This window comes from Colius striatus, chromosome 9 (assembly GCF_028858725.1).
Source record: "Colius striatus isolate bColStr4 chromosome 9, bColStr4.1.hap1, whole genome shotgun sequence".
NCBI classification, from domain to species: Eukaryota; Metazoa; Chordata; class Aves; order Coliiformes; family Coliidae; genus Colius; species Colius striatus.
This window is the reverse complement of record NC_084767.1, coordinates 6,166,294-6,178,730: the sequence shown is the minus strand read 5'-3', so window position 1 is coordinate 6,178,730 and position 12,437 is coordinate 6,166,294. Positions and strand designations below refer to the sequence as shown.

At 36.0% G+C, this 12,437-nt stretch overlaps 1 protein-coding gene across 3 annotated transcripts in view; it reads left to right on the top strand.

The window, feature by feature from the left end:
- GABRB2 (gamma-aminobutyric acid type A receptor subunit beta2) overlaps nt 1-12,437 on the top strand; it is a 141,768-nt gene that overhangs the window by 82,049 nt on the left and 47,282 nt on the right. The gene's annotated exons all lie outside the window — the stretch shown is intronic.

Genomic DNA, 12,437 nt, shown 5'->3' with positions numbered 1-12,437 from the left:
AACCTCGTTTCCACAAAAAATCTTTAGGGAATCTATGTACTTCAAGGGAAAAAAACATTTCATGGTCACTTTTATAAAGATAATATTGTAAGCATGTATTATTTGGCAATCTAATTAAGATCATATCAGTGCTTTCAAGATGCTTTCCTCTTTCAGAAGAACCATAGGTAATTCAGCTGGGTTATATTATTAAGCAGAATGTGTCAAGGAAAATGGAAATGAATGACATGATTGACAATACAGTTTACTAATGTATGTGTATTTTTAAAGCCATTTACGTATTATAAAAGATTATGTGGAATTTCTGTGTGCACTGAAGTACAAAAAGAAAATAGCTTGCAGTACAGTCTGGTAAGAACTTGGTACAGTTGATCTTCTTTCTCTTATTCTTGAAAACATGTAAGAATTTGCTTTAAATTTGTGATGAGGTTTCATTCATTTTAGCATAATTTAAAGATTTGCCAATATTCTTTCCTGAATTAAACTTGTGACCTTGTCATCTGAAACAATCCACATGCATAAAATAGGCAAAGTGAGTCTTTATCATTTAAAATTTACCTGTCCTGTAGGCTGAAAAACACGAGCAGCAAGTGTAATGATGGACTTCACTTTTTTGAGAATGGATAAAATCTTGGTTGTGTTTTTTGGTTTTTATTTTCAGTTCATTATATAATTTCTGTTAATAGCATTTGATGTAAAATTTGGTAACAGCAGCCTTTACCAGTATAGTATATGATTTTAATGTGTTAGAAAAGTACTGTTGTAACTGTGTTCAGGTTTACAGATATTTTTACTGAGAATGTGTCTTGCTACTCTGGTGTCTTTCAATTGTTATTGTAGCAAGGACATGGAATTTTTCTTTTTTTTTTCTAATTGTGTGTATAATGTGGAAAGCTGGAGAGTCAGAGGACATCTCTATTTACAGTCTTGTTTAAACAATCAGGAAAGTGTTGACATCATTTGGCATTGATGAGATGCTTGAATCTTCTTGAGATTCACAAACTAGATATCCTCTGCCTGCCATGCTAGTAGGACCTACTCTGGGAAAGTTTCACAGGAAATACCTCCCAGGTCAGTCCTTCTGCAAAACTGAAAATTACATCCCTGCTTTTCAATGTGAGCACTTGTTCTCATTCACACTTAGAAAGTGGGACCTCTAGGTTGAAACTTCCCTTTCATCTGATCTGGAGTAGAAGTTTGTAGCCAGATCAGTTTTCTTTCAAGAAATAAAATATCCTCTCAAAAATATTGTTCTGCTTGGTATGAAGAGCACATTGCTCACTGTATCTTAGAAGAGGCGGGCATTTAATTTATATAGTGGTAAAGTTAACCAAGTTAGGATGCTTGTAGGAGAGCTCCTTTGAAGATCTGTTAAGTCTAATGCAGCATCACAAAAGTAAAATGGTTTTAAAGCAGGATACTGTATGTATCTAGTGTGTCTCTCATTGCAGTAACAAAGGCCATTAAAGAATGTGGATAGAAGTAATACTTGAACTACTTTGAAATGCTTTCATGCTTCTGTAGAAAATTATTACTCTTTATATATGTCATCTGTTCAGGTAAAAACCTGAGTCGATCTAATCTTCATGAATTGCTTGAGACAAAACTACTGGTAGGTAGACAGGTAGAGTGAATAAGATTGAAAGTAACCAAGTAGTTCAATGCAGATATTCAAGTCATAATCACTTTTTTAAACTGGTGAAGCTGCATGCTAAAAGTAGCTCGATTTCCTGCCCTGCTGATTCTGTCAGAAGTCTGTTTCAGTGCTGCTCTCTCACACTGGCTAGAAATTCTTTAAATTATATCCCCAGTGTTTTCATAGTTGTAAAGCCATGGAATTAGACCCACTGTGTCAACATTTTTTTCTTAGTTCTATGTCTTCCCCAGCCCTGCCCAGACCTTCATAATACATTTAAAGAAAGTGGCCATAGTTTCTCCTAGGCTTCATTTAATGAAATGTTAGCTTTTTCATACAAGGGTACTTTAAGAGAAATGCAGAACTAGTAAATGTTAGTTCTTCATTAGAAATAACTGGTAGTATAAACTGCATCCCAGATGAAATTTCTGTTGCACTATGGCATTAATCCTGCCTGTTTTCAAGAGCCACCTTTGCCTTTCTTCAGAACTGCATAACTTTCACAGATGTCTTTCCTGTAACAGTTCAGTAAGGTCTTCCCCGTCCTCACTTATTTTCCAGCAGTGGGTTCTAGCTTATGACAGAAATTTTTTTTGCATAGTACTAAGAAGACATGACTTGGCATTTCATAACACTGTTCACCTAAATCATTGTTCTTAATATTGCTACAGATCTCAAGGCTCTCCAGTCCTTGCGATATTTGTTCTGATCAACGTTTCTCTTAACAGTGCACGAGGATTTTGTTTCATTGAAATTTTCATTAACACACAAACACTAAGGGATATTAATGCCAAGAAGGAAAAGCTTTGCTTATAATCATTCTGTGTACCGTGCATGATTTATACTTTTGGTGCAGTGCAATTTCCTACACATCTTTTGTATGTCTCCACTAATTATCTATTCATAGATAGTCTTCTATAAAATGTTTTAATCATGTCCAGGTTAGATATACTTTGTTTTTAAAAAAAGGAGTTATTGTCTAGCCAGATCATTTGAGTTAAGTCATGGTAGATTTCTATTCCATTTGCATTCATGTTAGTGTCTCTAATGTCCTTTCATTCTTTCTTTGCTTCCTCTTTCCTTTCCTTCATCATACTGTTATTGATACCAGAGTTATTTGGTTTTTTAACTCCCTGTTACATTTTTTTTTCCATGTGTCACTGTGTTTATTGATAGTTGAGGCCAATGTCAAGTTTTTATTAACCTAGATTTGTATAAAAAGATTGTATGCAAAATAGAAAAAGATAAATTGGGGAAGAGATAGCATTTTGCCTATTTTAGTTTAAGGAACCGTTTGTGAGATAGATGCTGAAAGTGTAAAATAGGACTATTCCCCTTAGTTCAAAGAGTATCAGTTTTGAGAACTGAATTCCTGTTTTCACATGTATAGTTAATTGCACAATTTATTGTTTTGCTCATTCTTAAAAGTCAGAAACATGCTGAATGTTTGCTTTTGCTATGATGCTTCTAAACCTGTGGGCCATCTTTTCCAAGGAGGTCTAACCTGAGCTATTGTACTTCTCACTTTCTTTTCTTATTTCCTAACACATTGAATAGCAGGATTACAATACCAGAGGGAAATCAGTTTTCCTGTGTATTCATTTCATATTTTCCCAACTTGTAGGCAATAGAAAGCTTTTTCCTTTTTAGTTGACTATTGTCTTGACTCAGTAAAATACCTCTCCTGTCTGCTCCCTACCTCTGCCACTGCAGTATGCATTGCTGAGTTTCTGATGATGCTCTGGAATAATTTTGTTTCCAGCCTCTCTGGAGTTGTAACTGTTGAAAAGAATGTCTTAGCTAATCAACCATAAGCCTAGTGGGAGCTCAAAAGCAAAAAGAAGTACAAGGGAGTTTGAAGAGTACTTCATATTCATATAAACAAATAAGCCTATTGCACAACTTCTAGTATAATGAAGAGAAATAATTTTGATTCTTTTGAGTATTTTTAAATGTAAACATTATTCATCTGGTACATTTGGACCTGTGTCCATTTCGTTTACATGGTGCCACATAAAGATGAAAATTTACTTCAGTTCCTTCTTATCTCACTTCATAAAGTGTGTGGCATATCTATATTTATGTTGTGCTGAGGTATAATTCAGAAGCTCCCTGCCTTGCTACATTGACTTTTTTAATTATTATTTTTTCTTATTTCTTTGTTGCTGTGGAACGAACAAGAATGCACCGAGTGTCTCCTTACAAGTATATTCCCAGGAACATTTTCCATAGTGTATTAAAGATGTGGCATTAAAAAAAAAGTGTATTAAAGCCCTGCTGTCTGAAGCCTTAACAGACAGGGAGCTTGCCACTCAGATGTGCTGACCAGGGAAAAAAGGATGGAGTCAGAATAGTGTGCACAGACAGGGAGGAAGGAGTGCTTTGCTGATGAATGAGAAATAATTGTTTTCAGGACATTTCATTTATATAACAGCCTGGAGTGTTTGGATCAGAAATCATTAGAACATTTTTTTTTTTCAGTTTCATGACAAAGAGGCCACAGAAGCACATTAAGATAAGTTAAAACTTCCATTTGGTAACAGAATCTAGAAAAAGACACTAAAAACAGAGTCTAAGGAATATCCAACCTCCCAGTTGCCCTGCAACCCAGTATCAAACACTTTCTAATCAGATCATCTGAAAGCTCATCAACAAGAGAAACAGAAGTCATCTTTGTGTGCTCAAGGTGACTTTACAAGTACATCTAAGGCCCTGAAAAGAAATCAAAGATGCCTTTTGCTGAAGCCTTTGCAGATGGCTGCTCTGGCCATTGGTCAAAGCTGTAATCAGGTCACACGGGACAAATGGTAGAGCTCCAGGAGTCAACCAAGCCAGACTTTTCTGGGTTAGATGCAAATGTGCTTGATGCCAGGCGAGAGACTGCTGATCCCCAGGAAGCACGTTGTTCAGGAAAGGAGGATACAATTGGAACATGTCACTTCCAACAGTTACACAGAGTGGCAAGCTAAATACATGGCTTTCACATCACTGGAAGTTAGAATCTTAATAACAGTTCTGATTTTTATTCTTTCTTTCTTTCTATTTATCAAGTTTAGCATGTATCCTGTATTTATTCCTTCAGCTGTCTGTTTTGCATAGTAGCCCTTGTACAGGGAGGATATTCATCCATCCATCAGTAGAAGCTGACCTTATCAAAGTGTCTCTTTTTCCTTCTTGTTCATTTATATATTTGAATGTCTTAGTTTGGGGTCTATGACAGTTCAAGCTGTACAGCACTTTGTGGAGGGACTGGACATAGACTGTTTAGCAATCAGAGGTAAATTTGACCTCTGGGCAATATCCATTACAGCAACGTCAGCTTATGGTGTGACTTTACTGGGCCCAGGTACTTTGTTCTTTATTTGTCCTTAGTAATTTTGTCTCAAGTATGTCAAGAAGAGGTGATTTTTAGTGCCATAATGCACACACAATGAACAGGAAATCCGTGACTCCTCTTCAGTGTGTAGATAGGATGATTCAGTAAGAGCTAAAAAAAACCCTAACAGTAGATGATTCTTCAAATTAGGCTGAAGAGAGGAAGGAAATTTTGACTAACCATCAGGGCCTGTGATCAAGATGGGTTGTGTACAAGTGGATTGATGTTTATAAGGTTTTGATAACATCCCCCACCCCCAGATCTGGGGACACTGGTCAGGCTTTCAGACTGCAATTGAGGTAAAATCCAAGATATGTTACTTTATGAGTAGGCAAGAAGGAAGTATATTTCTTATTTTCTTTATATCTTAGTGTATCTTTGCAGCAGTCTACATCTTGGAAGCTCTCATAACACAAGCAAGATGATGTACTGTTTGCAAACTAGCAATGAATTATACAGAAGCTCTACATAAGCTTCTTAATGCTTGGAAGCAACCTGGTGTTAAGTTTAAAAGAGAACCCAAGATATTAATACCTAATCTCTACTTATCAGCACTGGACAACATAGGCAATGTAGATTTCCACAGAGAAATTAATAGATTGAAGTTCATTTTTTTATCACTTTACAGCTGATTATGGAGAATAGATAGAATCATAAAGTAGAAAAAAAATGCAAGTTTTAATACTTCTAAAGCATTTTGCCTTTTATATCCACTCTGAGCTAGAGTACACTTGTCCTTGTTGCACATAACCCTGCCTTTTATCAAGGGGTTACTGGAAATAAATATGACCTAGTTCAAAGAATCCATGTTCAGAAAGCACCAGATGAATTTGTTAAAGGTTTTGGGAAAAAAACTAAATGTCTGTAAAGACATTTCTGATGCTGCGGAAAGATGTCCTCCAAAAGAAAAGAATGTTTCTAACAATGCTTCTGATAATCTTACATGCAATGAATTATGTGGAAGTATGAAAGGTTATGAGTTGACACTTTGCAGTCTTGTTTCTAGAAGGTATGAATTTTACAACATAACCATTCCCCTCCCTGCTCCTTTTATTTACTTATTTATTTTACTAAACTAAGTAGTAGGGTCTCATACTTTTTGCAAATGTTTTTGTGCAGGTCTAATATTGTTTTTAAACACCTTGTAACGAGAGATTTCTTCAAAACAGACATTTGTAAGTGTTACTGGAAAGGACATCTGGGATACTGTTAAATATATGAGGTCTATGTAGTGTGTTATCCGAGATTGTTATTTTCCTGGAGTACATATATTTTATTAGACATTTCCTGTACTTATAATAATTTAAAGCCTTGATTCAGTCAGTAGGCAACTGAGGCAGAATCTTTGGTGTATGTTGAGTCTATCAATGATATTCATTGTTCTGCCGAGTTCTCCTATTTTTGTTTAGGCAGGAAAGCAATTGCTTTGAGCTGTAACTTGCTCACCTGTGATTTTTCACTTGCTGTCTGGTGTTTCTAAGTGTTTGACTTGATCTTTACTAGCTGTCTAATCACAGTTGAAACTATACAGATCTCCCAAAGGGGCAGGAAAAATATGCTCAGTGCTGGCATGTATTGTCTTCCTGCCAACAAGAGGTCGCATTACATCAGAGGTTGTTCCTCATAATAAGTAGCTATTGTTTAGAAGTGTCAATACCAGCAATTTTCTGATCACTGGGTTTAGGAGGCAATACTTCTTGAATTTGGCCTAATAACACCCTAATTTATCATACTTTTTTTCTATCATTGAGACAAATCTAGGTTGTTACAGATTTTATGGACTCACATGAGGTTTATTTCTACTGGATTCATAACAGTCTACATACCTAAAGTAGCAGTTGGATGTGAGGATAATTCTTTCCATCCCCTTTCTCTCAGTTTCATTAGGTTTTGTGTTTTTCTTTTCAACCAACAAAACTACTATTGACAGTGGCTTATTTTCCTGTCATATGTGGTTTACTTCGATCACAAAGTTTAATGCTAAAGGAAGTTTTGTTTGGGACTTGGTCAAATTACCCAAATAACAAAGTGAACAAAGTGCTATGTGTAAGTAAAATACTCTAAACTCTGTCAAAAAATCTTGTATCTGACAATTGTGTCTCACAGATAGAAATGGAAATATGTAAATACTACTTTTTTCGGGGGAGGGGAAGAGAGAAATGTTTCAGCATTCATATGTAGTGGTAAGTTCACTTCCAGTTTTCAAGCTTTCTTTTCTCTGGATACGTCCAATTCATTATGAACTAAGAGTATTCATCAGGGTTCCTGTGAGGAGCAAACTGAAAATACATTTTAATCTATGTGGTTTTTTTAAAGAAACAGGCAGTCTACACTTTTTGACAAGAGTTTTGTTAAACAAAATCCATCTCTCATTACAAAACCAAAACACTTTGTGGCAAGTTCAGCATTACTATCCTATCATAGAATCATTTCAGTTGAAAAAAATCTTTAAGATGATTAAGTCAAACTATTAACCTCATACTGCCAAACTCACCACTAAACCATGTCCCTCAGTACCTCATCTATGTGTGTTTTGAATATGTCCAGGGATGGGGACTCCATCACCACCTTGGGCAGCCTGTGCCAGTGTCTAACCCCCTTGGGGAAAAAGTTCTTCCTACTCTCCAATCTAAACCTCCCCTGGAGCAACTTCAGGCCATTTCCTCTTGTTCCATCACTTGTAACTTGGGAGAAGAGACCAATCCCTACCTTACTACAGCCTCCTTTCTTGTAGAGAGTGATCATGTCCCACACAGCCTCCTCCAGACTAAATCCCAGTTCCCTTAGCCACTCCTCGTCAGACTTTTTCTCCAGACCCTTCACCAGCATTGTTGCCCATCTCAGGACATGCTACAGAACCTCTGTGTCTGTCTTGTAGTGAGTAGCCCAAAACTGAACACAGTATTCAAGATGAGACCTCACCAGCACTGAGTACAGGGAGACAATCACTTCCCTGCTCATGCTAGCCACACTGTTTCTGATTCGAGCCAGGATGCTCTTGGTATTCTCAGCCACCTGGGCACACTGCTGGCTGTTGACCAATTCCTACTCTGCTTCATGCTATCTGTGAGCTTACTGAGGATGCATTTGATCCAGATGCACCCTCATCCACCTCTGACGCATCCAGATCACTAGCAAAGATATTAAACAGAACTGTCCAAAGAATGGAGCCCTGGGGAACACTGCTGGTGACAACTGGATTTAACTCCATTCATTTATCTGAGTTCCTATTCCTAAGTTTCTGTTCATATCAAGAGACTTTCAATATGGAAAGTTTTAAATATATAAATAGATATTATTGAATTCTTTCTTCATTCCCATGAAAGCTGTCATTTTACTTAATTCATAGATCTAGAGAAATGTATCTTCAATTTCACTATGCAATTCCTGTGCAGTATAGTTTTCAGAGGAGAAAAAGTTAAAGATGTTTTTCCTTTGAGAAGACCATCTTTTCTTTTCTCAAGGAAAACAGAATTACTGAGTGAAATTACTGTGCTCTCATGATAGGTCTCAAGTTGTCTTTTGAAGGTATGTCAAAATGAGAGGAGGGATTTAAAACAAACAAAAAAGTTCTAAAGATTGGGTTTTTCTTGTAAAAATAAATAGATCATTGTAAGTGATTAAGTGTCACTGAAACCTAATAATGGCTTATCCTCCAGAGTATCATTTTACTGAATTTGTCAATTATTTTTCAAAATGAAATATTTTATTCCACATGGTACAGCTTTTGTGAAATAGTAATATTTATCAGCTGCTGGAATCACTTGAGCTCAGGTCTTATGCTTTAGAAGGCAACAGCAACTGTGATTATCTCACCGTGATCTCATACCTGTGAAAAGAATTGAAATACATTTCTACCCTCATTTTATTTTCTAGGATTTTATGGCATCTCTTTCAATGTTTTACAGGAAACAAGTATCAAATCTTTTTCATTGTGAGAAATCAAAAGGTATTCCATTGATTCACTTTTTACCTATTGATCAAACTGTATTCAATTGTCAATACCTTTTGTGGACAAAGAAGCAGTCAGTTGAGAGACTCATGATGATTCAGCTAATGACTTAAGCCAATGGTCAAAAGAACTGTATATTGTGTATGAATCATAGAATAGTAGGGTTGGAAGGGACCTTTAGAGATCATCTAGTCCAATCCATTTGAACTCAGATAAACTTTCTTATGATGCACATTTGTTCTGAGTCAAAATTAAACAAAAATAATACTGTTATTATTCTAAGTATTCTCAAAAAATATTTTATGAAAGAACATTTATGAAGGAGCAATAAATAATTGAAAGAAATCATAAAGCTCATAGTCTCAGTCATTTCTATTGTATTTATAAAAGAGTGGAGCTTTTTGTTTTTCCTGCTTATATAATATTTTAGACAGAGGGATTTCATTGTTACTTATGTGGGGAAAGTGAAGTCACTAAGATTACTAGTATGTACTTGTATTTCAAGGCATAATTCAGGATAGAAGGGACCTCAGGAGGTCTCTTGCTTAAAATATTATCAACTCTGGGGTCAGACCAAGCTGCTCAGGGTAAAGAAATTTCATTGCAGTTGTGAAAGGCTACATTGTGTTTCTAGTTAATCCTTTCCAGACATGATGCATTTGCCTCAAAAATAATTTACTGTTAATAATCTGAAATGGAATGTGCTATATACAGTGCACAATATAAGTGCACAATACAGTGCCCTGTGTTGTAAAAAAGTTATGTCATATAACTGAATGACAGTATCATCAGAATGCTCTGAACAAATTAATATACTGTACAAGTAGCCCTTTACTTTGACAAAGGCATATTTGAGTTAATGGGTAAAACCGTATAGATTCTTTTCTATTTATGATCTTCTGGTGTGGTGAGATCTTGATGCATATCTCTTGATTTACTTACACAGATACCATTCCCTCCATATAAATTGAAGGGTCTCTGTATACCTTGTCATTCTCAATCTCTTGGTAAGATTTCAAAGCTCTTAAGATAAGGATTCTTTCCCTCCGGATAATGATCTAAGAATTTTCATTATGACGTCTCAGTAACATGGGGGTTTTTTTATGTACAACTAAAAGACAATTCTTTGTATTCTGTAACTGCACAGTGTGTAAGTTATTGTGTATGGAACACATACAGATAGTTAGCTTTACAGGAATATACTGGAAATGCATTTGTTGAAGTTAGAGCTTTGGAGCTTGTGATATGTGGTATTTCTACTCTTCAGCTACAAAGCAATCCACTTTTTACATTTGTTATCATGCAAACTTGTCTCATCTTTTGACTGATGTGTTACTGTATCCAGGATTTGAGACGCTACCTCAACCCAGGCAATAACCTCGCGTAACATGAGGGGTAACATGACAGAAAAAACCCCGAGGAATTGATGGAAATCAGTATTCAGCACCTCTCCACTTTGACATTATATGTACAGGTACCATGCTCTAGAGAAGACTATGTAATATTGGAAATAACTTGTAACAGTAGACATCTACAATTATCATGAATGGAGTCAAGTGTACTGAATCCAGAGACTTTACTGATGTGTGAAAGATGATTAAATGTTTGATTTTTGCAACTCCACCACAATTTCCTGGTAAAATCACTACTTTTATCGCGTTTTCTGAAAAACTTAATTGACAATCGACTTACATTAGAATTGAGTATGTGTTCAGTAGCAGATGCAGCTTCATTCAAGGTAAAAGACCTGTTGTGGGCTGCTGTGACAATTAGTTTCATAAAGCAGAGCAGACATCTGCATTTTCTGGGAGCTCCTCTGTGCATATTAGGAGCCCTTCAAGAAAACTGAGTTCCTTTCTCCCGGGCCACAGCCTGGAACAGTCATGACTCTTCAACAGCTTAATTCTGGAAGACTGATCTGTACCAAAACATTACAGACAACCTGAGTGCTACTGAAATGCTGGTAAGTTAAGTTTTTGCTCATAAATTTTACTTTTATTCCTTTGTTATTTTGTGTCTGGACCTTTGTAATCTGTTACCTGACGTGTCTTTTATCACTCTTTTGGGGAAATTCTGGAAAGGGGCAAAGGACACGGCAGTAGATTCTTTTTCCTTTTACTTATAATCTCTCTATCTGCTTTTATATTGTTTATATTAAACAATAACATTGGTGACTTCTGTCAGAATTATTGTCCTAGGGATGGTATCCATGCCAAGGAGCTTCTCATTCTTCACGTATTGCTAACATGAATGCCGAGGGGAGCAGATGAGCATCGAAGCAGTGCAAGTGTGATGCCCTTATACTGTAAGTTGCTTATGTTGCTGCAGTGTGCTTGATGGTGCTGTGTGCTTGTACTAACTAGAGTATTGTTTTCCTTTCAGATTTCAAGAACAACTTTTTGGAAGTCCAGAAAAGTCTACAGTCTTATTAGGTAAATGCATGATACTTTTCTCCTGCAGAACTTACCTAAGTTCCTATCTAAGTTTGTTCTCTTGCTGACCAAGAAGAACTAACTTTTGCTTCTCTCTCTCTTTTTTTTTTTTTTTGGTTTATGGGAAGATGTGATTAAAGAAGTGAGCTCACATTTTGCTAAGAGAGTAGAATAACTCACATTTTGCTGTGTCCAAACTTTGCATTTTACCCTGCAATGTGTTATGTACAGCACAGCTTTTTATTTTACAATGACTCTTTGTGTACTATTGATAAGACTGTGGAATTGATTGTATGGGTGTGGGAAACCTCCTTTCATTATAAAATTTACAAGATCTTTGCTAAAAATGTTAATTTTCTTAAAGAAATAAAATTCTTTTTAACTGTTGTATCTGTGTGTTTCATTATGAGTATAAAAAATGTGAACACAGTAAAACAGGGGAGACTTTTAGAGTCTAGTTCTAGTTTCAGTACCTTACACATGACAATCCTGTCTCTGTAAAGGAAAGTGCCTGCAGTTTAGCTTTCTGTGCTGTTAGTGGTCAGGTATAATCAATCATAGTATTACTTTTGCTCCTTCTTCACTGCATAAGCTCATCAGTTTACAGACAGAATGAGTATGAGGATGATGCTGAAAAAGTAGGCAATTAGATACAGTAGAAACTTAGCTAATTAAAAAATAAAAGATGAGAGATAGAGAGATACTATCCCATTAAACAATGCTACGTTTGAAGCCATTTTTCTGTCTCTGTCTTATAAAAAATATTGCCCTTTTTTTTTTCTGGGTATGAAGTCTACTGTTGGAAGGACTTTTTTGAAAGGGCTGATGCACTTTACCTTCCTACTTGAGCATAAGCCAGCACCTCCCACTGAGCCAAGCCCCAGTGATCACTTCACTAAGTTTGTTTCTTCTTGTAAGAGAAGTATTATACTGTGCTATTAACATGTTTGCTCTAGAGATGAGAAGGATCTCAGGTTATATAGAACAAAATGTAATTTTGTGATATAACTTACTTTTGCTGGGAAAATAACACAGTTTTGA